Source organism: Schistocerca americana, chromosome 1, assembly GCF_021461395.2.
Source record: "Schistocerca americana isolate TAMUIC-IGC-003095 chromosome 1, iqSchAmer2.1, whole genome shotgun sequence".
Lineage (NCBI taxonomy): Eukaryota > Metazoa > Arthropoda > Insecta > Orthoptera > Acrididae > Schistocerca > Schistocerca americana.
The window spans coordinates 378,227,604-378,253,267 of record NC_060119.1 but is presented as its reverse complement, the minus strand read 5'-3'; the positions used below and the strand labels follow the sequence as shown (position 1 = coordinate 378,253,267).

The following is a 25,664-nucleotide window of genomic DNA, read 5'->3' as shown; positions in this document are numbered from 1 at the left end:
TTTCGCTCTGCGGCGGATAGTGGACGGTATTGAAGGCTAGTGATACACTGAAACCGTGTAACAGAACGGGTCTCGACTCTCACACCTCTACCTCTTGTGGGAAATGATTTCACCAGCCGCGCCATCCTGTCTATGGTTCCAATTAATGAAGCACACACCTCTGCCACCTCAGACGTAACTGCTGAGTCTGCATCTTATAACACAGGTTTCCACATCTAGGTATACTGAAGTCGTATGACCGCTTTCCGAATTCGCAACGAAATGTCTTAGGCCGTTCTAGTGAGAAATACGATCTCCATCCTTATCTACGTGATTACTCTGTAACTCACAATTAAGTGCCTGCAGAGGGTTCATGTGTGTGTGTGTGTGTGTGTGTGTGTGGACCTTATGGGCGCTCAACGGCGTGGTTATCAGCGCCCTTACACGCACTTAAACAAACGATTGTGGGTAGAAGCCCTAAAACTGTTGCATACTCATGCACTCAGTCCTATCTCACTCGAATGACTACACAGTCAATATTTCACATACGCTAAAACAACGGAAAAAGAGCAAGAAGTAAAACGACAAACTAACTAAAGAAAGGCACAGGGAAATGTCAGTGGCTGCAGAAGGATTCATTGAACCACCTTTAAGCTGTTTCTCTACCATTCCACTCTCACACGGCACGCGGGAAAAACGAAAACTTAAATCTTCCTGTGCGAGCTTTGATTTCTCTTATTTTATTGTGATGATTGTTCCTGTCTATGTAGATGGGCACCAACACAAGCTTTTTACACTCTGAGGAGAAATTTGGTGATTGAAATTTTATGAGAAGATCCAGCAGCAATGTGAAACGCCTTTATTTTAGTGATTGCCAACCCAATTCACGTGTCATATCTGTGGCGCTCTCTCTCATATTTCCCGACAGTACGAAGTGAGCTGCCGTTTTTCGATCTTTTTTTCGACGTCCTCCGTTGATCCCACCTGATGCGGATCCCACACCGCAAAGCAATACTCAAAGAGGACGTACAAGCGTAGTGTAGGCAGTCTCTTTAGTAAAAATGTTGCATTTTTTCAGTGTTCTGCCTCTTTTTTCCGCAGTTGCACATATACAAGTTGTATAGGTTAATTTCCGTTTTTGGCAACTTAATAAGACTAGCAACTTAATAAGATTTTATCACAGTTGCTAAAGACGGCAGTTAACCTGTACAACTTATAAATCATACTCTTCGGTTTGCTTTACCCACAACGTTATCTACGTGATCTTTCCAGCTTAAGTTATTCGTAGTTGTAATCCCAAAGTATTTAGTTGAATTTACAGCCTTCAAATTTGTGTGATTTGTCGTGTAACTGACATTTAGCGGATTCCTTTTGGCACTCCCGTTATTTAGAGCCAAAAAAATGTTCAAATGTTTGTGAATTCCTAAGGGACCAAACTGCTGAGGTCATCGGTCCCTAGACTTACACACTACTTAAACTAACTTATGCTAAGAACAACACACACACCCATGTCCGAGGGAGGACTCGAACCTCCGGCGAGAGGGGCCGTACAGTCCGTGATATGGCGCCCCAGACCGCGCGGTCACTCCGCGCGGCTATTTAGAGTCAATTGTCTCTTTTTGCACCATACACATATCTTGTCTATATCGTTTTGCCATTTGTTTTGATCATCTGATGACTTTAGAAGACGGTAAATGACAGCATCAATCTAAGAGTCTCCTAAATCGTTTATATCGACCAGGATCAGCAGAATGCCTATAACACCTCCTTGGGGAATGCTAGATATTACCGTTCTATGCCAGATATTATTGGTATATTCTGTGTCTTTCCATCAGTTACTACGAACTATGGCCTTTCTGACAGGAAATCACGAGCCCAATCGTGAAACTGAGACGATAGTCCACAGACACGTAATTTGATTAGAGGCTTCTAGTGAGGTACGATGACAAAAGTTTTCTGGAAATCAAGAAATATGAAATCGCTTTGACATCCCCTGTCACTAGCACTCATCACTTCGCTAGAATAAAGAGCTGGTTATGTTCCACAAGAACTATATTTTCGGAATCCTTGTTGGCTGTTTGCCAATAAAACGTATTGTTCGAAATAACTCATAATGTTCGAACACAATATATGTCTCAAAATCCTACTGTAAATCGACGTTGGCGATATGGGTCTGCAGTTCAGCGGGTTACTGCTATTCCCTTCCGTGGGTATTGGTATGTGTTGTGAAAATTTCCAGTGTTTCGGTACTGATCTCTCGACGAACGATCGGTTGTATATGATTGCTAAATAAGGAGCTATTGAATCAACATACTCTGAAAGTAACCCGACTGATGTTCAATGAGGACCGGAGGCCTTTCCTTTATTAAGCGATTTCAGATGCTTTGCTACATCGAGGATGTCTACTTCGAAGTTACTTCTAAATCACGATCAAGACATTTCCGCTTCCACTACACTACAATCATTGTTCAGTCAGGAACACTTGTTACGTTATTTTATTTCCGTTAATTAAACTATAGCAAAACTCTGACAGATAAGGATATCTCACATCTGCCTTTCCTTTCACAAAAATCAAATAAATTAGCCTCGCTAACTAAATTCAATCAACAATGAAGAAGAAAACAGAAGACATTCAAAACTACATGGCAGTGCCTTACTTTGGTATGAGATACTGTAGGGCAGATGTCTGTATTTCACAGCGTGCGTATGGTCGATGCAATGCTAACGACTGACAGCCGTATTAAATTATGTATTCAAAAATTCCGAATACGACTGTACACCGGCTACACGATTTACTAGTAACACGAAAATCTGTGCCGCATCGGGACTCGACCCCGGGTTTCCCACTTTATGCAAGTGGTTGCCTTAAGCGGTTTAGCTATCCGTGCCCGACTGACGGCCATATCCAAACTTTGGTTTGACCTTGTGCCTACGTCCCGTAGTGCTCGCATAGGAATCGTATGCTCGCCGCACAGGGACTCTTTTCGCTCGTCAGATTGCCTCACTTTGTTACGAAATACTGTAGGGCAGTGTCGCTATTTTACATCTACATCTACTTCATCTACATCTACTTATATACTCCGCTAGCCACCAAGCTGTTTGTGGCGGAGGGCACTATTCGCGTCAAAGTCATATTCCCCCACCCCCACTCTGTTCCACTCGCGGATCGCGCGAGGGAAAAACGACTGTCTGAACGCCTCAGTACGAGTTTTAATTTCCCTTATCTTTGAATGGTGATCACTGAGCGATTTTAAAGTTGATGGTAACAATATATGCTCTACATCCTCGGTGAGGATCGGATTTCAGAATTTAGTCAGCAGCCCCTTCTGTTTAGCGCGTCGTCTATCTGCAAGTGTGTCCCACTTCAAACTTTCTATGAGATTTGTAACGATCTCGCGCTGGCTAAATGTACCAGTCACGAATCTTGCCTGGCAAAAAAAGGAGAGAACCCAGAAGATATGGCCGGATGTTAATGTAATGCGTCAGGAAGTTGGATATTCTGTTCCGTAATAACCAGAGACGACGTACGATTTTACAATGTAATAGAACTTACATTGAAGTAAATTTCATTTAATTATTACTGAAAAATTAAGGTTCAAATTCAAGATATACGAGGGCAGTTCAATAAGTAATGCAACACATTTTTTTTTCTGAAACAGGGGTTGTTTTATTCAGCATTGAAATACACCAGGTTATTCCCCAATCTTTTAGCTACACAACACTATTTTTCAACGTAATCTCCATTCAATGCTACGGCCTTACGCCACCTTGAAATGAGGGCCTGTATGCCTGCACGGTACCATTCCACTGGTCGATGTCGGAGCCAACGTCGTACTGCATCAATAACTTCTTCATCATCCGCGTAGTGCCTCCCACGGATTGCGTCCTTCATTGGGCCAAACATATGGAAATCCGACGGTGCGAGGTCGGGGCTGTAGGGTGCATGAGGAAGAACAGTCCACTGAAGTTTTGTGAGCTCCTCTCGGGTGCGAAGACTTGTGTGAGGTCTTGCGTTGTCATGAAGAAGGAGAAGTTCGTTCAGATTTTTGTGCCTACGAACACGCTGAAGTCGTTTCTTCAATTTCTGAAGAGTAGCACAATACACTTCAGAGTTGATCGTTTGACCATGGGGAAGGACATCGAACAGAATAACCCCTTCAGCGTCCCAGAAGACTGTAACCATGACTTTACCGGCTGAGGGTATGGCTTTAAACTTTTTCCTGGTAGGGGAGTGGGTGTGGCGCCACTCCATTGATTGCCGTTGTGTTTCAGGTTCGAAGTGATGAACCCATGTTTCATCGCCTGTAACAATCTTTGACAAGAAATTGTTACCCTCAGCCACATGACGAGCAAGCAATTCCGCACAAATGGTTCTCCTTTGCTCTTTATGGTGTTCGGTTAGACAACGAGGGACCCAGCGGGAACAAACCTTTGAATATCCCAACTGGTGAACAATTGTGACAGCACTACCAACAGAGATGTCAAGTTGAGCACTGAGTTGTTTGAAGGTGATCCGTCGATCATCTCGAACGAGTGTGTTCGCACGCTCCGCCATTGCAGGAGTCACAGCTGTGCACGGCCGGCCCGCACGCGGGAGATCAGACAGTCTTGCTTGACCTTGCGGCGATGATGACACACGCTTTGCCCAACGACTCACTGTGCTTTTGTCCACTGCCAGATCACCGTAGACATTCTGCAAGCGCCTATGAATATCTGAGATGCCCTGGTTTTCCGCCAAAAGAAACTCGATCACTGCCCATTGTTTGCAACGCACATCCATTACAGACGCCATTTTAACAGCTCCGTACAGCGCTGCCACCTGTCGGAAGTCAATGAAACTATACGAGACGAAGCGGGAATATTTGAAAATATTCCACAAGAAATTCCCGGTTTTTTCAACCAAAATTGGCCGAGAAATAAAATGTGTTGCATTACTTATTGAACTGCCCTCGTAGAAAATTTTTACAGTTTTATTTCTTGTTGTTTATCCGAGTGTTACTTTGTGCTGCCTTAACTGGTACATATTCCAGCAGTTTAATTATTCTTCATTCAGGCGAGTAATTTCCTAGGTATTAAAGATATTTCAGTGAGCCTCATTTGTAAAGTTCATGAGTCCTGTGCATGTAAGTAAACGTCAGCGTTAGGTTACGTAATTCCCGTTATCGCAGAGAGTTGTTACTTGTTATTCATTTCAGTAATGAGCATTTACTTATTATTCAAAATTATTACTATTGATTTCTTAATAATTTTAAAACAATGGCTAATATTTTCAAGCTGTTATTTTGTGCTTTTTATGGTGGTTACGTCCATGAGAACATTCTGTATCCAGACATCTATTTAGACAAATACGTGAAACTTCCTGGCAGACCAAAACAGTGGTGTATAGTTCGATGCAATGTTCCCTTGTGCGGAAATCATGCGATTTGTATGGGAGCACTATCAGACGTAGACACTAGGGCATATGGAAGTTTGGAGGTGGCAGTCAGTAGTGCACAGATAGCCAAAGCAGTTAAGGCGAATACGGGAAATACGGAGTTGATTCTCCGATCGGGTGCAAATTTTCAGATGTTAATAGTAAATCGTGTAGCCGCTGTACAATCGTATTCGCAATTTGCGAATGCATTTCTTAATACATTTCTGATGGTTTACTCAGCAGAACTCTTTTCGACATACATTTCCGTACATCTGGGTTCACAGTCACATACGTGGTAGCACTAAGAAGAGGCAGTGCTATTGCACTTGTCTGAGTAATGGCGATACGGCGGTAGGCGACTGTGTGGTGACTAACGATGGCGTCACTTTGCACCAAGGTCAAGGTTAAGGAACGCTATTTCAAGAATGCAACTTGCGTGAGCAGAGGTTACTATGAAGCGCTTCTGCTCAAGAATCAAGATCTTCTGCTTTGTTTCCATACATTTGTCGTTATAACAGGCAATCCGTGTACGAAACACGGACTCGTAAATATCGAATGAGAAACGAAAAGCTGCACAACAGTAACGATAAATAATCACAAGATCAAATAAAAATTAATGAAGTGTGTGTAGTCTACAGTATAAACCTTTCGCCACAGATGATTCCCGTCCGAAAACTACGTCAGTAGTTTAATAGCAGTACGCAAATGGTTGAGGTCGTAGAGGGTCATACAACATAGAAACAGCATAATGTAACAACCCTCACCCGAAAGAAACCCAAGACAGAATCGAACAGTACTGAATGCTAGCTTGAAGACGAAGAGTAAAGTGAGCATTACTCCTGTCAAGAGCAAGTACCGTGAGAGAATGGAAAAAGTTTGTTTTTCAGTTAGACGCACAGCACATACAGTCGACATTTGCACAATTGCGCAGATTTTTTCAGTCAAATAAAGATGCGAAGATAAATGAGGATAATAAAGCAAACAAAATGCAATTACTCTGTACTGAGCAACCGTAGATTATGTGTTCCTTATACCAAAATACGCAGAAAATGTTCCTGAACAACCTCCAGAATAGTGCCGCAGGAGTACGGCTTCGCCGTGTAGACCACAGCAAAATGGAAAACCTAATAAGAAGACCGATAATATCTCAATATATGAGAACTTATTTCTACAGGCACAGTAAAAGAATTTCGTTAGAGAGAGATCAGCGAGGAGAATTCGGAAGGACATGAACAGCAAGAAACACCAACCAACTGACTTCGGAGGGTTAAGCACCGGAAGAAAATTACGTAACGAACGAAAGGAAATTATATAACACACATAGACTTTTGAAACAGGTAGGAATATTCCAGCACTTGGCTGGCTCTGAGCACTATGGGACTTAACTGCTGAGGTCATCAGTCCCCTAGAACCTAGAACTACTTAAACCTAACTAACCTAAGGACATCACACACATCCACACCCGAGGCAGGATTCGAACCTGCGACCGTAGCTGTCGCGCGGCTCCAGAGTGTAGCGCCTAGAACCGCTCGGCCACTCGGCCGGCTTATCACAATCCTGTAAGTCCTACTCTGCTTTAATCCGTAGTAACAGAGTTCAGTTGTCTGTCAAGATTCCATGCGATGTTCTTTCTTTGAGAAGAAAATGACGTCTCGAATGTCATAATACTTTTTATTTTTATTTTATTTTTCATATACAGAAGCTACAAATCTTCGGAAACGTAATCTAGAGGATCCACATTTTCTTTACCTAAACTTCGTTAGTGCTTGATGTCTGACGTACGCAGAAGAAAAAAACTTACCACTTTTCCCTAAACCTTTCAGCCCCTGAAACTTCATGGCAGATTAAAACTGTGTGCCGGGCCTAGACTCGAACTAGTGACCCTTGCAATTCGATGGCAGGTGCTCTACCGGCTGAGCTACTTACGCATGACTCACGAGCCCATCCTCACAACTCTACTTCCGCCAGTATTCCACATCCTGCCTTACAAACTTCACAGAAATTCGCCTGCGAAATTTGCAGGACTAGCACTCCTGGAAGAAAAGATATTGTGGAGTTTTGAAGGAAGTAGATGGGGGTACTGGCGGAAGTACAGTTGTGAGGATGGGATCGTGAGTCGTGCTTGGGTAGCTCAGCTGGTAGAGCACTTGGCCGCCAAAGGCAAAGGTCCAGAATTCAAGTCTCCATTACCGTTGTTTATTGTGTTGATCTTATACATAAGATAAGAGAGATTAGGGGTGTACAGAGATACTCAGGCGGACATTTTCCCCTCGTTCCGTACTCGAATGGAATAGACCAATAAAACGCCACAATTGTTACCAAGTGCCCTCCTTCATGCGCTGTACAGTGTGATTCCATGATGATGTTACGAACTTTCAGAGACGATGGAAAATGGTAAACCTTTCAGTGTGAGGTAATGAACTCTGGCCCGAGAACGATCAAGTCGAAAGTTATAAGCGAATATCGTTCTGATGCCTCTGACCGTGGAATACATGTACCGGCACTGTTGTTAAGATTGTAGGGTAGGCAACTTTCAGACATGGCAGTATGGGCCAAAAAAAAGAAAAAACGACTCGAGTAAACACGGGCTCTAAAAGACATACCTTAAGAGAGCTATAACCTTCGATGGTGTGAAATACAGTACATCTCTTCTACTGAACAAGTGTCCATAGCTACGTATTTTACATCCCATGTTTACTAGAGGTTTCATTTCCTTTTTCTGGTCCATACTATCACGTCTGCGAGTTGCCGCCCTGCAAGCTTAGCAACAACATTATTGGTACATGTATTCCACAGTAAGAGGTGCCAGAACCATTTTCACTTAAAAATTTTGACTCGCTCGTTTCCGTACCAGGATTCATTGCTTCAAATTGAAACGTTTACCCCTCTCCATCATTCCTGAAAGTTCGCGGAATCACCCTTCAGATGTATTACGTATAATATTTCAATCTTCATCCTTCATCAAATAGACGCAATGCCTCGTGTCTCCTATTGGTAGGGCGGAGAGCACTTGGAAGCCTGTGCTACAAGCAAATGACACAGAGTGCGTCAGAGAGGCGAGGTTCGTTGTCCTGGCGGCTAATCACCACTGCAGGGAGGCCAACACCGCAGTGGCGAAAGCTTTCTGGGAGCCAGCCAGGCCCGGCTGTGTTTACGGGAATAAGGCAGGCAGAAGCAGAGCAAACTGCTTCGTGGAGTAACTACTAACAAGTCGCATAGCTCAGTTGTTTGATACCCGTACGATGTTTGAGTCTCTGGATATACACTGCTAGTCATCGAAATTGCAACACCGCGAAGACATGATGCAGTAAACGTCAAATGGACGTGAATTCAAGAGTCGAAATGGGAAAGATCTAAGTATCAAATCTAACATTTATCAGAAGAACAAAGAAAAGCACAATGTACTGTATATGGTGATTATAATCAGTTATACAAAAGTAACCTTTGATTGTGAAAAGGGTAAATAACAAAATCAAATGGTTCTAAGCACTATGGGACTTAACATCTGAGGTCATCAGTCACCTAGACTTAGAACTACTTAAACCTAACTAACCTAAGGACAACACACATCCACGACCGAGGCAGGATTCGAACCTGCGACCGTAGCACCAGCGCGGTTCCGGACTGAAGCGCCTAGAACCGCTCGGTCACACCGGCCTGCGGGTAAATAACATAAGGAAGTGTTTGATATAGCACTGAATCCATAATAGCTTCAAGTTTTATTCTCCCCTACACTGTTGGTTCCGCAAGGCGGCATGCGCAAAGGAGTTATTCCAATAGCCATCATGGAGTCGTACAAAGATGCAAAGCATGTGAAGTGTTGTTTATGGTTTCTTGAATGCAAATCCGCAAATATGGAAGGTGGCTCCGTCACTGAACACAATTTCATTAATAAAATCATCTTCAGTCTGCGTTTTGTTGAACATTACTGCACAAAACTCAGCCCGTGTTTCTTTGTCAATTTCTCTCAAAACAACAGTTCCAGTCTGTAGGGTTTGAATGACAGGCGTTTCTGTAATACCTTCCACACTGCGACATAGGCATATTCAGTTGTGAGCTGACATGTGTCGTTGATTTCGCCGAACTACGAATGTAAGACTGCTGAGTCATGGTCTTCTGGCCGATCCTGATCGGGCGCCCTTTGTGATGCTCAGACACTTTCGTTGAAACGTTTGTACCAATTAATATTAATCTGTCTTTGAAGTGGTGGCTTGCGCTATTTAGCCATGGATTGAATCTGAACTGTAGTAGCAGATTTGGATTAATAAAACTATAAACTACACTGCGCACACTCTGCACCGTTAAAATGTGTGAAATCCAAAGGGACCAAAATGCCGAGTCCATCGGTCCTTGCACTTACGCACTACTTAAACTAACTTATGCTAAGAACAACACATACACTCATGCCCGAGGGAGGACTCGAACCTCCGGAGGGAGGGGCCGCGCAATCCGTGACATGGCGCCTTAAACCGCGCGGCTCTGAACCGCTGTACGACTACATGACAACTGTTGAACAACTCACTCGCGAATGCCACCTACCGGGAACGCCGGGAAATAACAGTGTAGGCCGGAGTAAATCTTGAAGATATAGTACATTCAGTGCTGGATCAAACTCTACTGTAAATTATTTATCGTTTTCACGATTAAAAGTTACTTTTGTGTAACTAATTTATAAACAACCTATATCCCTTTCCATCCAAAGAATTAAAAGGCATTCTGAGGCACAGAATTATGCTTCCCACCTCATCACTGCAAGAAATAATGAGAAAAGTGAGGAAATAAACAATTTATTAAGAATGTACCAAGTGCCGTACCAGGAAACTCATGGATTTGAGTTTCAATAAGAAAGCTTTTGTTTCAAGTGTCATTAAGACTGAGGCACTACGTTTTACTTGTGATAATAGAAGTACAGAAATACAACAGTATTATTTTAACTCGTAGAACAGTAGTCAGCTAAAACCATTTCACATTTCAATATTGATTTTTGTTCGTTACACAGCTCCATACATGGGATCATCCGTTGCAACTTTTACTATACAACTCCCTGTGTTGTTGAGTAAGAAACGGCAACATCGTCAACAGGTCTTTCTGTATTGCAGCTGATAAACATGGCTGGTCCTTCAGTTGAAATACGAAATTGGAAATTTGTGGTAAGGCCTTATGGGACCAAACTGCAAGGTCATCGGTCCCTAAGCTTACACACTATTTAAACTAACTTATGCTAAGAACAACACACACACACCCGTGCCCGAGGGAGGACTCGAACCTCCTAAAGGGGGTCCGTGTGGACAGTGACAAGACGCCTGACACCGCGCGGGGTAGCAGATGAAGTACAGCATGGTATACACCAGTCATGGTCTTTCCTCTTTTGAATACAATGACATTTTTCAATTCTTCTGTTTCAGGGTAAGAATTTTTGTATAGGTACTAGCTCACGAACCTGGCATTGCCTTAGTATTCAGTTTACCAGTTTTCTATTCGAAGCCGGCTCTGTGGCCGAGTGGTTCTAGGCGCTTCAGTCTGGACCCCAGCTGCTGCTACGGTCGGAGGCTCCTGCCTCGGGTATGGATGTGTGTGACGTCCTTAGGTTAGTTAGGTTTAATTAGTTCTAAGTCTAGGGGCCTGAAGACCTCTGATGTTAAGTCCCATAGTGTTTAGAGCCATTTGAACCATTTTATTCCTATTAGAAACGAAAACAAAACATGAATTGAGTTCGTACTCGAGTATCGAAAAAATTCATTTCCATGTATTCGTGAAAACACCTTTAAAATTAAGAAACAATCGTACAAAGAAATAAGCATAATGCACAAATGTATAAGTAGGGAATGCAAGTTAAGAAACATGATCCCAGACGGTTTCCGCAAGCTGGGTACAATTGCATCGTGCGTCTACAACTAACATTTCTTTCTTTTTTTTTTTAGGAGGTGCTGTTAGAATGCGATTTTGTAAATATCTCTATGGCAACGCTTCTTTATTGCTCTAGAGACGGCTACTGTTTTCGCTTGTAGCTGTTTGCGATTCGCAGTTGAAAGCTGTCAAAAGCGCTGCCATGTGTCAGGGATTTCCTTAATTTGACTCGACTGTACTAGTGTCTAAGTAGTAAAGAACAAATGCGTTAAAACTTCATGCATGATGCGGCAATTTTCCAGGCATTTCATTGTTTATGGTGTCATATATCTCGAACTGTGTGTCGTACAATGATGTGTTTATGTAGGTACATAAAGCGGTATTAGTGGATACTGTCTGCGGACAGTGTTGGTAGCAATGTAGTAATACATTTAAACTTCAAGCGGCAGTTTTTTAGGCATCTCAGCGTTTATGAAGTCATATCTCCTGATCTATGTGTTGTACGATGATGTATTTATGTAGGCGCATTTAGCAGCGTATGTGGATACTGTCTTCGAAATTTATTGCGAATACAGCTAGTTAGAGCAGAAGTAACACATTTAAAAGCCATGCTTGATTCGATAGTCGTTCACGCGTCTCATTGTTCAAGGCATCTTAAATCCTGAACTATGTTAGATAGCTCGTTCTTACCCTCATAGCGATTGTTGCCTGATATTAAGGGGCGGGTGCACCAAGTTTGGTTGAAATCGCTTCACTGATTTAGGAGGAGATGTTGAACGTATACACATACATCCATCCATTCATATAATAAGTGTGGATTTGAGATGGATGAGTATGAGATACATTGATCATTCTGAATTTGGTGATCATGAGCACCTGCATTGACAACAGTGTTTCAGGAGCAACTATAAAATCAAAGAAGTCGGTTGTCTGCATTGTAATTACATGGAATTGGTTCATAGCTTTAGATTACTCAACGACCTCGTGTAGATCTTGTGCAACAAATGCCTTGCTTTTTCTCGTTTCTCCGTAATTGGAAAATCTCTGTCGCACTTCAAGAAGCCGTGCCCAGTCGCCAAAAACTTGTGTGTTATGGCTAAAATGGTTCAAATGGCTCTGAGCACAATGGGACTTAACATCTGTGGTCATCAGTCCCCTAGAACTTAGAACTACTTAAACCTAACTAACCTAAGGACATCACACACATCCATGCCCGAGGCAGGATTCGAACCTGTGACTGTAGCAGCCGCGCGGTTCCGGACTGCGCGCCTAGAACCGCTAGACCACCGCGGCCAGCACTTGTGTGTTATCTCTTCAAAATTTCTCAGATTACATGGACGATATCTTGATAGGTAGCACTTGGAACTTAATTCGGAAACTCAACTTGGCACAAAACACATACGCTCTCTAGTAATGAATGAAACATTTTCTCTATCATTCGACACTTGGAACAATAGTAGGTAGATGTAACAAAGTACTGTGACCACGTTTTGTGAAAGAATGGCACTTGGAATGTTTTCTGTTTCCCCTCTACACTGATATGCAAATGATTACCGTTACAGCGCATCTACATACGAGTATGTAGAAGTCGCACCATGTGCATTCAGAAATCGCATTTGAATGTTGGTTCCTTGTGAGTATCTTGCGTTATGCCTCTTACAAGACGCAGAAACATCTGGCAGCACAGCGGCAGGTTCGCGATCTAAAGAGGCTCCCGTTTTTGCGTGGCATAGCTGCTCGCCTTGTTCGGATTCCCATGACAGTTATGCACGTATCGAATGGATTTCAAGAGAGCCACTCAGCGCCTTGCAGGGTCTCAACGGCCACGCAACTAGCGCCCGAGAGTACAAGAATATTGTCCGGCGTAGCGTGCAGGATGGTACAGCCACGTCATGCGTAGGACGGTTATAACTAAAATTTCGCTATTTGGAAGGTCCCCATCGCAATGAGTGATGGTAGGACAATGAAACTTTGTCGAGACGTTTGTAATGACCTGTGGAACAGAAATAACGAATAAACCACTGGAAGAAACACATTTTAATTTCCACATGAGAAGCTAACATTTATTAACTGCGTACTATGTTCACGTTCCAGGCTACAAAAGTTGCTCATTGTGACGACCATCTGCATTCACTACTGCCTGGAACGCGTCTCAAGGTACCATTTCACAACTGTTCGCATCACTTGTCTAAGGGTGGACCATGGAATGTTTAGCTGTGGCGACACAGCTCGTGCACTACTTGAAGATCGCACATTCCGTCCACCATTCTCAGCCATGGCAACAGGATCTTAATCAACAATTTGTGGCGCATTTGGGCGTCGGCCTCTCCCAGGAGCATTTCCCAAATCACTAGTTAATTCGAACTACTAAATCATGTTCTTCAACCCAGATCTAGAAAGAGGACCTCTCCGTATTCCTTTAATGGGTCCATGTCAGCGAAGAGCAGCAGCACTACTGCTGTTGTTTCGATAAAACAGATTTACGCATAAAGCCCTGCTCGCGTTGTCCAGACCCATGCCGACTGTCTGCAACTTAATGTATACTCGTGCTTGTGTTTCAACCCTATCTCATCGTACCAACAACTGCGTCTAAAGGCAATCATCACACTGACAGTACTAACAACGCAAATCACTCAGCGCACAATCTCAACATCATTCCTCCGAAGTTGGCAACCATACGGTATCTAGAATGAAATTTTCACTCTACAGCGGAGTGTGTGCTGACATGAAACTTCCTGGTAGATTAAAACTGCGTCCCGGACCGAGACTCGAACTCGGGACCTTTGCCTTACGCGGGCAAGTGCTCTACCAACTGAGCTACCCAAGCATGACTCACGCCCCGTCCTCACAGCTTTAATTACACCAGTACCTCGTTTCCTACATTCCAAACTTCACACAAGCTCTCCTGCGAACCTTGCAGAACTAGCACTCCTGGAAGAAAGGATATTGCGGAGACATGGGTTAGCCACAGCCTGGGGGATGTTTCCAGAATGAGATTTTCACTCTGCAGCGGAGTGTGCGCTGATATGAAACTTCCTAGCAGATTAAAACTGTGTGCCGGGCCGAGACTCGAACTCGGGACCTTTGCCTTACGCGGGCAAGTGCTCTACCAACTGAGCTACCCAAACACGACTCAAGCCCCGTCCTCACAGCTTTAATTCCACCAGTACCTCGTTTCCTACCTTCCAAACTTCACACAAGCTCTCCTGCGAACCTTGCAGAACTAGCACTCCTGGAAGAAAGGATACTGCGGAGACATGGGTGAGCCATAGCCTGGGGGATGTTTCTAGAATGAAATTTTCACTCTACAGCGGAGTGTGCGCTGATATGAAACTTCCTGGCAGATTAAAACTGCGTGCCGGACCGAGACTCGAACTCGGGACCTTTGCCTCACGCGGGCAAGTGCTCTACCAACTGAGCTACCCAAGCACGACTCACGCCCCGTCCTCACAGCGTTAATTCCACCAGTACCTCGTTTCCTACCTTCCAAACTACACAGAAGCTCTCCTGCGAATCTTGCAGAACTAGCACGGCTGGAAGAAAGAAAAGCTTCTGTGAAGTTTGGAAGGTAGGAGACGAGGTACTGGCGGAATTAAAGCTGTGAGGACAGGGCGTGAGTCGTGCTTGGGTAGCTTAGTTGGTAGAGCACTTGCCCGCGAAAGGCAAAGGTCCCGAGTTCGAGTCTCGGCCCGCCACCCAGTTTTAATCTGCCAGGAAGTTTCAACCATAATTAATGGTTCAAATGGCTCTGAGCACTATGGGACTTAACATCTGTGGTCATCAGTCCCCTAGAACTTAGAACTACTTAAACCTAACTAACCTAAGGACACCACACACATCCATGCCCGAGGCAGGATTCGAACCTGCGACCGTAGCAGTCGCGCGGTTCCGGACTGAGCGCCTAGAACCGCTAGACCACCGCGGTCGGCTTTCAACCATACGGCAGTTTTCCGTTTACAATGACACAAGTAGCGAAAGCTTAATTATAGCTACCCGGTACCTCGAGTCAGGAAATGAACTTGTCTGAAGCAAGACAGGCTGTGCAGCGGCTTCTGGAGCACCACGGACTATCAGCGCGGCTACCATTGTTGAGGACGCGGAGGGCGGATTGCCGACGGTGGTGCGCCCAACGGCAACACTAGAAACAAAAGTAGCGTCATGATGTCTTTTAAAACGAATACCGGTTCTGAGTGCAGCATCACGATGGACGTCTCTGTGTGTGAGTGCTCCAAGGGGAACTAACGTAGCCAGATTGCATTTTTCGTCACCTTACGGATCCCATCACCTGGCTTCATGGTATGTGGCGCCAGTACGTAAACATCTCAGTGAACTCAGGTTCGCATAGCTGGCAATGTGGACAGCAGCCGTTACGTTTCTGACGTATTAGGGGCGGTGACTGTGCTCTATGTTCGATGGCCCTGTATCGTTGTCTTTCAATAAGATAAAGCAAGACCGAATTTTGCTCGCATTGTCCTGACCAGCCGTGAAACAGAGGTGTTCAACTGTTGCTCTGACCATGAGGTTATCCAGATCTCTCACCTATTGAAAACATCTGGTCAGGGGCCGCCGGGGGACCGGTACACCACCGCTCGCCATCCGCCATGGCTGATGAGACCTGAATGGAGTTGGTGCAACATGGAATGAATTACCCTTATCAAAGCTCTTTTTGGCTCGATGCCACCTGTGTTAGAGCTCTTGTACACTACTGGCTATTAAAATTGCTACACCAGGAAGATGACGTGCTACAGACGCGAAATTTAACCCACAGGACGAAGATGCTGTGATATGCAAATGATTAGTTTTTCAGAGCGACACCTACAACGTGCTGACATGAGGAACGCTTCCAACCGATTTCTCATACACAAACAGCAGTTGACCGACGTTGCCTGGTGAAACGTTGTTGTGATGCCTCGTGTAAGGAGGAGAAATGTGTACCATCACGTTTCCGACTTTGATAAAGGTCGGATTGTAGCCTATCGCGATTGCGGTTTATCGTATCGCGACATTGCTGCTCGCGTTGGTCGAGATCCAATGACTGTTAGCAGAATGTGGAATCGGTGGGTTCAGGAGGGTAATACGGAACGCCGTGCTGGATCCCAACGGCAGTCGAGATGACAGGCATCTTATCCGCACGGCTGTAACGGATCGTGCAGCCACGTCTCGATCCCTGAGTCAACAGATGGGGACGTTTGCAAGACAACAACCATATGCACGAACAGTTCGACGACGTTTGCAGCAGCATGGATTATCAGCTCGGAGACCATGGCTGTGGTTACCCGTGGCGCTGCATCACAGACAGGAGTGTCTGCGATGGTGTACTCAACGACGAACCTCGGTGCACGAACCGCAAAACGTCATTTTTTCCGATGATTGCAGGTTCTGCTTACAGCATCATGATGGTCGCATCCGTGTTTGGCGACATCGCGGTGAACGCACATTGGAAGCGTGTATTCGTCATCGCCATACTGCCGTATCACCCGGCATGATGGTATGGGATGCCATGGGTACACGTCTCGGTCACCTCTTGTTCGCATTGACGACACTTTGAACAGTGGAGGTTACATTTCAGATGTTACGACCCGTGGCACTACCCTTCATTCGATCCCTGCGTAACCCTACATTTCAGCAGGATAATGCACGACCGCATGTTGCCTTTCTGGATACAGAAAATGTTCGACTGCTGCCCTGGCCAGCACATTCTCCAGATCTCTCACCAATTGAAAACGTGTGGTCAATGGTGGCCGAGCAACTGGCTCGTCACAATACGCCAGTCACTACTCTTGATGAACTGTGGTATCGTGTTGAAGCTGCATGGGCAGCTGTACCTGTACACGCCATCCGAGTTCTGTTTGACTCAATGCCTAGGCGTATCATGGCCGTTATTACGGCCAGAGGTGGTTGTTCCGGGTACTGATTTCTCAGGATCTATTCACCCAAATTGCGTGAAAATGTAATCACAAGTCAGTTCTAGTATAATATATTTGTCCAATGAATACCCGTTTATCACCTGCATTTCTTCTTGGTGCAGCAATTTTAATGGCCAGTAGTGTAGTTGCCACCTGTGGTGCGAAAGTTAATCACGTGTTTTTCCTGCTATGCTGTATAAGCACAATAAGTAAAACTTTGTTACTTGCAATTTTTCCTGACGTTGCAATTTCAATGGCCTGCACTGTACAAAGAGACGCAAGTTCGAAGCTCTAGGACAGAAGATGTAAATTCGATTTGTCTTTATCAGCTGTCCTTCCATTTAGAATCGTTAGGGAAGCGAGCCCGTCCCAAGCTCGGGACCTCGCCTTGCGACAGATAAGGAAGGAGGAGGGGAAGGGGTAACACTCTCGTTAAAGTAACCCGGGTCCACATGGCTATTGGTAGCATCCTATAAGGGCCCACTGCCGAGGTTACAGGGGAAGGTGCTCAATGATTTTGAGAGTGTAAGAGGAAACAAATGTCTCAACAGAGGAAAAAACGGAGGTACTGTCATGGTATCCTGTTACTGGTAGCATTTGTACACGGGAGCGGCTAAAAAACGCGTCTGGTTACCGTCTCAGAAGCGGCCTACATCTATGACAGCATAGCTCTAAATTGCCTTTAGGAGTGACGACCTCATCGTAATAACAACCTGCAAATGGAAGAGTAATTCAAAACCAACCTCGGAAAAAGTTACGGCGCACCGTGCTGGCGACGCGCAGTTCTTGGGGTGAGCAGTAGGCGATTAGTCACCGATGTACTGAAGGTGGGCATCGTTATGTGACTGAACCGTGGCGACTCACATTGAGTCTTTTTTTTTACAGGAGTCATCGCTCTCTTTGGTTTCCGGCTGTTCGAGTCGGCTGGGTGGCGCGCGGCGACTGCAGGAGTGGGGGCCAGTGTGGGCGGCTACTGAGAAAGTGAACGAGAAGTGAGACACGGAGTACTTCTCCGTACGGCCGGGCTGGTGCATTTGGCATTTGCTTGGCTGTAGTGTGATGTACCCTGGGTGGTGGTAGTCCTGTCGTAGCCGTTTTGTGGAGGATACTTTGGTTCCGCCTTCGCATTGGTCAATGATTACATCTTGGATAGCTGGAAAGTCAAGTGTTTCGTAACGGGAGGTTGACTGATTATATGTGGGTAACCTGTCACTCCATGCTTTACGATTGCTTCTGCTTTTACTTGTGGCGCTGTTCGTTGTGTGATCTAGAAAGTGCGTTTTAAGCTGTTAGATGTTGTTCGAGCCTCGATGTATTGTTATGTTGTCTCCTTAAAAAAGGGAAAAAAAGCAGCTGATTTCCTTGTGTGTGTTATTTAAGCTGTCTGTTGAGCTGGTGTAAATTTGATCTTGATAAGTTAGGAGCTCTTTCTATGACACTGAGAGTAAATTGTGTTACAATTTTCCCGTTTTTCTAGTATTAAAACTTTGGTGTGTTTAGTCGTTGCTTGCTGGGTCAGGTCTGATCGCGGCGTCTGACGCTTTGGGCATGTGTTTGTTTGTACCCGTGCGTTGCGTGAAGGGAAGTATGTTGAAAACTGTAAGCAATTTTGGTATTAAGAGTAGCACGCTCTATGAGCTCCTCTGAAGGCTATCGTTAGTTCGTACTACTAACATTATTAGACCTGACACATCTTTCTGTTAGCAAGCCCTCACAGGGCACATAATAATCTACTATAGGAAATCGCTCTCACTGGTTTCTTGGGTGGACAATGTAACAAATTTTTAAAATGCACTCCTGTTATGTATGTTATCTTCTGATAAGTGCCATTAATAGCGCATTCCAGACGTAGCTTGTACTTAGGCCAACTTTTTCTCTTAATTCGGCCATAGGGGTCGTTAATGAGCTACTTAACAACAACGATTATTAAAGTTGGGAAGTAAATTTTAAAGCTGCTTTATTACCATTATTTGTAGCTTTCTTGAAAACTGCCCATTCTACTCTCTATTTCGTATCGAGTTTCGCACTGAATAATTATATGTTAACTAACAGTCTTTTGTCTGTATTACAGGTGCGCCTGGGCACACTTTTGTAATTTAGAGGCTTGATAAAGGTTATACTATTGCAATGTTTCGACCTATCTTGAGCTTTGGATATTATTTTGCAATCAGTGCTACTGGCCACTTCTAGAAAGCATCCTGACGTTTGGGCACAGGCAGCAAATGTATTAGAAGGGTCAGCCATCATTTCAGGCAGCTTGGGCTGCGTGTATTCTGAAAATTAATATTTTTTGGCTGCCTTGTTGTCATGACCAAAGAATAAGTTGAGTTTTTCCAATTTTAAAACTCTTGTAATTTTGCTACTGTTCCCGTGGTGCTTTCGTTTTTTTTTTTTTTTTTAATCTTAAAGGCTGCTTTTCTTCATGAATTAGTATTTTTATTGTGTAATACAGTTAATTTATTGTAATGCGACTTTACTTTGGGGGCAGTTATTGTTTCATGCAATTTCAAACTATTAAAATTTGAGTTCACTCACTGGTTTCTTGAACAGCAAAGTGAAAAGAAAGTTTTTGACTTAGTTAATGTCCGAATTGGTCACTACTAATCCTTTTAAATTCTCAGTGAGAATAAAATGTGTTGTTCCTTTTAGTGATGAGTGATGTTTTAAATTATCCGAGGTTCGGTCCTTCCACTCAACAGCATTTGCTAGAACCGACGTAGACGCAATTATCGGGCTCAATGATGACTCTGTCTGGGAAGGCAGCATAGCTGACAGATTTCACGGAGAAGGAGATGTGAAAATGTTGGTTCCTCATGAAATCAGGTGGAAGAGGAAAATGAGATAAGCATACACACTTTATTGGAGTGGCGAACAGAAGGCCAAAAATGAAGTGGTTGTAATAGTGAAACAAACCCTAGAAGAATACGTAGAAGCTGTAGGATACACAAGTGAAAGGGTGATGAAGATTCTACATCTACATTTATACTCCGCAAGCCACCCAACGGTGTGTGGTGGAGGGCACTTTACGTGCCACTGTCATTACCTCCCTTTCCTGTTCCACTCGCGGGAAGAACGACTGCCGGAAAGCCTCCGTGCGCGCTCGAATCTCTCTAATTTTACATTCGTGATCTTCTCGGGAGGTATAAGTAGGGGGAAGCAATATATTTGATACCTCATCCAGAAACGCACCCTCTCGAAACCTGGACAGCAAGCTACACCGCGATGCAGTGCGCCTCTCTTGCGGTCTACCACTTGAGTTTGCTAAACATCTCCATAACGCTATCACGCCTACCAAACGACCCCGTGACGAAACTCTCCGCTCTTCTTTGGATCCTCTCTACCTCCTCTGTCAACCCGACCTGGTACGGATCCCACACTGATGAGCAATTCTCAAGTATAGGCCGAAAATGAAGATAAATAATGTAGTCACGGACTTCTTCCAAGTATATGCACAACAGACAGGAAATACAGAGGAGAACCTCTAGGAATACCTAGAGAAATTAGAGAATGAAATTACTGATGTAGCAGCGATAGCGATGGCTGACTGAAATGCACAGGTGGGAGATGAAAGACTACGAAAGGAAGGGATAATTGCTCTGTACAGATGTGGGGGAAAGAACGAGGAAGGACAGTACCGCAATTTATGCCACCACAGTCTTTTGTTTGTTTAGGCTTGAACAGTTCAGTGTTGGTTAGACAGTCGGTAACGCGGCAGCTTCCGTTCCTGCAGCAGCACAGGCGAGTACAGCGTTCGTTTGTGAATTATTTTTTATGAGCTCAAAACAGGAGCGACTTATATTCAGTTACATGAGTGTTTACGAATTTTAAAATTTCTTGCCTGCTTGTGTGCTTACTAGGCACCGTTTAGCGTTTTAATATGAGTGTAGTGTAGAGTTCGGCTGTCTTTAGTATGGACAGGGACTGTGATTGCTTTGTTCGGATGCAGGAGGTGCTGGCTCCCCTAACGCAGCTTGAGGCAGTTTCCAGTGGACATCGCTGTGCGGGGCCAAACCTGGGGATCTGAGGGACGTCCAACACTTCCCACCTGTCCCCGATCGGTTCCCTACTGCTGATGTCTCGGTCACGTCCCGCATTGATGTTTGCCCTTCACCCGTTGTCAAGTGGGAGGTCGTATCAAGGTGCAGCAGGCAGCAAAAGACTTTCCAGAGGGGGGGGGGGGGGGGGGCGATTGAAAGGACTTCCCGGTTGGTCTGACTAACAGTCTTAAGGCGCTCTTTGTGGCTGAAAAAGATGTCTAGCCAGATGCAGTCGCTTATTCTGTTTCAGGAAGCTTCTCAGCCTGCAAGATTCGGGCAGTCACAAAGGACAAAGCGTGAGTTACTGGTAGTTGGGAGCTCCAATGTTAGGCACGTAATGGTGCCCCTTAGGGACATGGCTGCCAAGGAGGGGAAGAAATCGAGTGTGTACTCTGTGCGCATACCAGGGGAATCGTCCAAGATGTGGAACTGGTTCTTCCAGACGCCATGGAGAGCACTGGGTGCAGCCAATTGCAGGCTATGGCGCATGTCGTTACTAATGATTGCCGCTTTGGATCGTAAGAGATTGTGTTTGGTTTCGGGCGGATAGCTGAACTGGTAAAGACTGCCTGTTTTGCTTTGAAATCTTACTGAGTAGACTTAGGGACTCCGAGAAAAACTGTAAAAACATACTGCTGCCTCAGTCGTATGTCCCGCTTATGGGTCATTTTGTTGTTGTTGTTGTCTTAAGTCAAAAGACTGTTTTGCTGCAGCCCTCCACGCTAGTCTATCCCGCGCAAGTCTCTTCGCAGCTATTGCAGCCTACATTTATTTGAACCTGCTTACTGTATTCATCCCTCTGCAATTTTTATCCCCGAGAGTTATCTCCGTTACCAAATTCCTTGATGGCTGAGGACGTGTTCTACCAACTGATAACTTTTTTAGTTAAGGTGCGCCACAAATTACTTTTCTCGCCATTTCGATACAGCACCTCTTCATTAACTGCTCGATGTACCCTTTAATCTTTATCACTCCCGTGTGACACCACATTTCAGAAGCCTATTTTGTTTTCTCATCTATGATGTTTATCGTTCACGTTTCGCTTCCATATAAAAATACTCCACAAAAAACGACCTAAAACTTAAATTTACTTTAACTGTTAACATATTTTTCTCTTTCAGAAAATCTTTTCCTGCTGATGCCAGTGGGCATATTCTATCCTCTCTACTTCTGCCATCTTCAATTGTCTTGCTGTCCAAAGAACAAGACTCCTCCCTCAACGTCACCGCATTTAATTAAGTTGCAGTCCAATACCTTTGTTTATTTTGTTGATCACCTTGTAAGAATAATATAAGAGAGATTAGGGGGTGTGCCGAGATACACAGGCAGCCATTTTCCCTCGTTCCACACGGTGTTTCCGTAAGAGCATGTAAAAATTTAACAGGACGTAGTGGACGCTCCACTGAACAATTTGAGCTAGAGAACCTGCGGTCGGAGACCCTAGCTTAAGGAGATAATAGGAATACAACCACATTACTGAGTACTTTTTTACTTAAATTAGTTACAGTTAATTGCAAATGCTATCACTGACACAACGAAAGTACCGTTTGTACTGCATCTTGCAAAACGTGCTGAGTCTGCCGGAGCGGCCGCGCATTTCTAGGCGCATCACTCTGGAACCGCGCGACCGCTACGGCCCAGGTTCGAATCCTGCTTCGGGCAAGGATGTGTGTGATGTCCTTAGGTTAGTTAGGTTTAAGTAGTTCTAAGTCTAGGGGACTGATGACCTCCGCTGTTAAGTCCCATAGTGCTCAGAGCCATTTGAACCATTTTTGAACAAAACGTGCTGAAACTGACGGCCATCAACCTCAATGCAAGCATGACAACGGTGAACAAGATTGAGACGCACCAGGAAAAATAACCTTGGTGTGTTTCGAATCACATCACAGGCAGCTACAATTCAGGCAACTAATTCCATCTCGGTATCCACTGGGGTCTCATACACAAGTGACTTTAGATATCCCCGTACCCACATCCTCTCACGAACAGCCAAGGGTACGTTTCCCAGCAACTCAGGTAGAACTGTTTGCACGAACCTCAAGGCACTCAGGTGGCCAGGTAGAAAATAAGGCCCAGTGAGATTGTCGTCTACAATGTTGGCACGGATGCACAAAACAAAACGTACTTGATGGTGTGACTTCTGCAGCGTGAGAGTTTTCCTCATCTCACACATTGCTATTCCTGCTGTTCGATGATGATGATGGTGACGATGTCTGGTTTGTGGGGTGCTCAACTGCGCGGTCGTCTGCGCCTGTAAGAAGTCCCAATTTTTACACTGTCCAATCTAGCCAGTGACACGAATCATGTTGTTGATGATAAAATGATGAGGATAATACAAACACGCTGTCCCCGGGCAGAGAAAATCCCCACCCCCGCAGGGAAACGAACGCAGGACCTAGTGGCAGCAACGCTAGCCACTAGACCACCAGCTGCGGACTGCTGTTCGAACATAACATCACGAACAAATGAGGTCTCGTCAGTAAACAGCACGATTTGGAGGATATCTGGTGGGTCGATTCATTGTTGGAGCAACCACTAACACAATGCGATCCTACGTGCAAAGTCAGTCACAAGCATTGCATGGACTCGTTGTAGCTGATATGGGTGTAATTGTTGTCCGTTGAACACTCGCCACACGCTAATATCTCCAGCGCACATTTCACGTGCAATATGATGAGTACTTGTAGTGGGATGCGCTGCAATACATTCCAGCACCCCCTCTTCAAAATCGGGTGTGCGAGTGGTCCTCATGCTGCCACGTCCCTAGTTTCTTCTTTCCAGTGAACCAGTCTCTCGCATTCGTTGACCGAGAGAAATAAACACTCGTCGTGACGGATGAAGCCTGTTACGAAATCGTTGCCTGTACAGCCTTTCAGCAGCGAGAGCATTGCAACGTATTTCCCCTCACACAAGGTGCATGCCAGTGAGTTCTGCTAAACTGTACCGGTACTGCTCCAACGTATTGTACTGCACGTATCTGAGCTGCACTGAGCAATGAATGGGTCTGTCCTTGAGTCATAGCACGGTCTGTCATGGGACAATGTAAACACGATACAACAGATCCACCTCATGGACAAGTAAAGTACACAAAATCTTCATCATGACTTCCTAGTAATCAAGCTCGTGCTCTTTGTTTCCTTGCACGAAATAAAGAATGTACATGGAAATAAAGACCAGAGTCCACGTAAACTTCTATGCATATCAGTTGTAAATAAGCTGGAAAACAGTAATGCTACACAAAGCGGTAGATAAGTTTACTTCCATATCTCCTTAAGCTAGCTTCTCCGACCCCAGGTTCCCTACCTCAAATTGTTCAGTGGAGCATCTTGTATGTCCTGTTAAATTTTTGCACGTTCTTACGGAAACACCGTGTATATTCGAGCGGAATATCGTAATAAACGGCCAACATTGTTACGAAGCTCTCTCCTTCATTCACTACACAGGGTGATTCCATGATAATGTTATGAACTTTCAGGGGTGATGGTGAGGGGTAAACGTTTCAATCTGAGGTAACAAACCATGGTCCGGAAACGACTGAGTCGAAAATTATAGGTAGAAATCGTTCTGGTACCTCTGAATGTGGAATACATGTACCGATTCTGTTGTTGCTAAGATTGTAGGGTAAGGAACTTTCAGGTGTGATAGTATAGACCAAAACAAGAAAAAATGTCCAATAAATTTGAGTTCATACCTGAAAAGCTACGTGCACTTGTTCAGTTGAAGACACGTATTTCACTGTATCGAAAACTAACAATTGCCCATAGCTCTTAATGTCTGCATTTTAGTTTGCTAAGCGACCTTTCCCTCGATCAATTTCACTTCCTTAGGATTTTACCACTGAATGTTAGTATTTCGTCTATCTCTCACGTTCTAAATTTCTGTGGGCGTTCGTTCTTAAGCTAATCCAGATGGATATCGCCAGATTTTTTTACCGTTGTGCCTGAATCCCACGATTGCCTGTTTATTTGTGGATTTATGGCACTCAAGAGAGGTTAGCAGCGCCCTTAGTCATGTCTTTAGGTAGTTTAATCAAATAATGTGGGGTCTTTTCACCTATTTACTTGCATAGTTTTAGATTTATTCGCCTTTAGAGTCAGCTAACAGTCTCGGTTTTGATCTTTAGTAGGTCTTCCTGTATCTCGCAATAACTTTCTTTCGAAGAAGCTTTCTAACTGTGTGACCTCCCTTATACACATGCGTCAACCACGAACATTTCAGAGAACCTGACGACCGCAATTAGACAACTCCTTTGATACGTAAACGCTGAATGTAATGGCTGTATTAAACTGTCAAATTTCTTTGTCAAATATCTTTGATCAAAGGCCTTTGGTCAATCATACACAGCGTAGTAGGGATGCTTTTATCAAGGAATTATTTGTTCAAAATTACAGAGTGGGCGTAGATTTGACGAAAGTTCGCAATACTGTATACTTGTTTGACTCGCTTCAGTTGATTCTAAACTGTAAAATAACTTCAAAGTTT

The 25,664-nt window shown here is 44.4% G+C and overlaps 2 non-coding genes across 2 annotated transcripts; both read right to left on the bottom strand.

Annotated features, from left to right (window-relative positions):
* Window positions 1–13,989: 13,989 nt before the first annotated feature.
* Window positions 13,990–14,066, bottom strand: Trnat-cgu. The gene has a single exon. It is a non-coding gene; the product is annotated as a tRNA-Thr (tRNA).
* Window positions 14,067–14,292: 226 nt separating this feature from the next.
* Window positions 14,293–14,367, bottom strand: Trnat-cgu. Its single transcript has one exon. It is a non-coding gene; the product is annotated as a tRNA-Thr (tRNA).
* Between the last annotated feature and the right edge of the window lie 11,297 nt (window positions 14,368–25,664).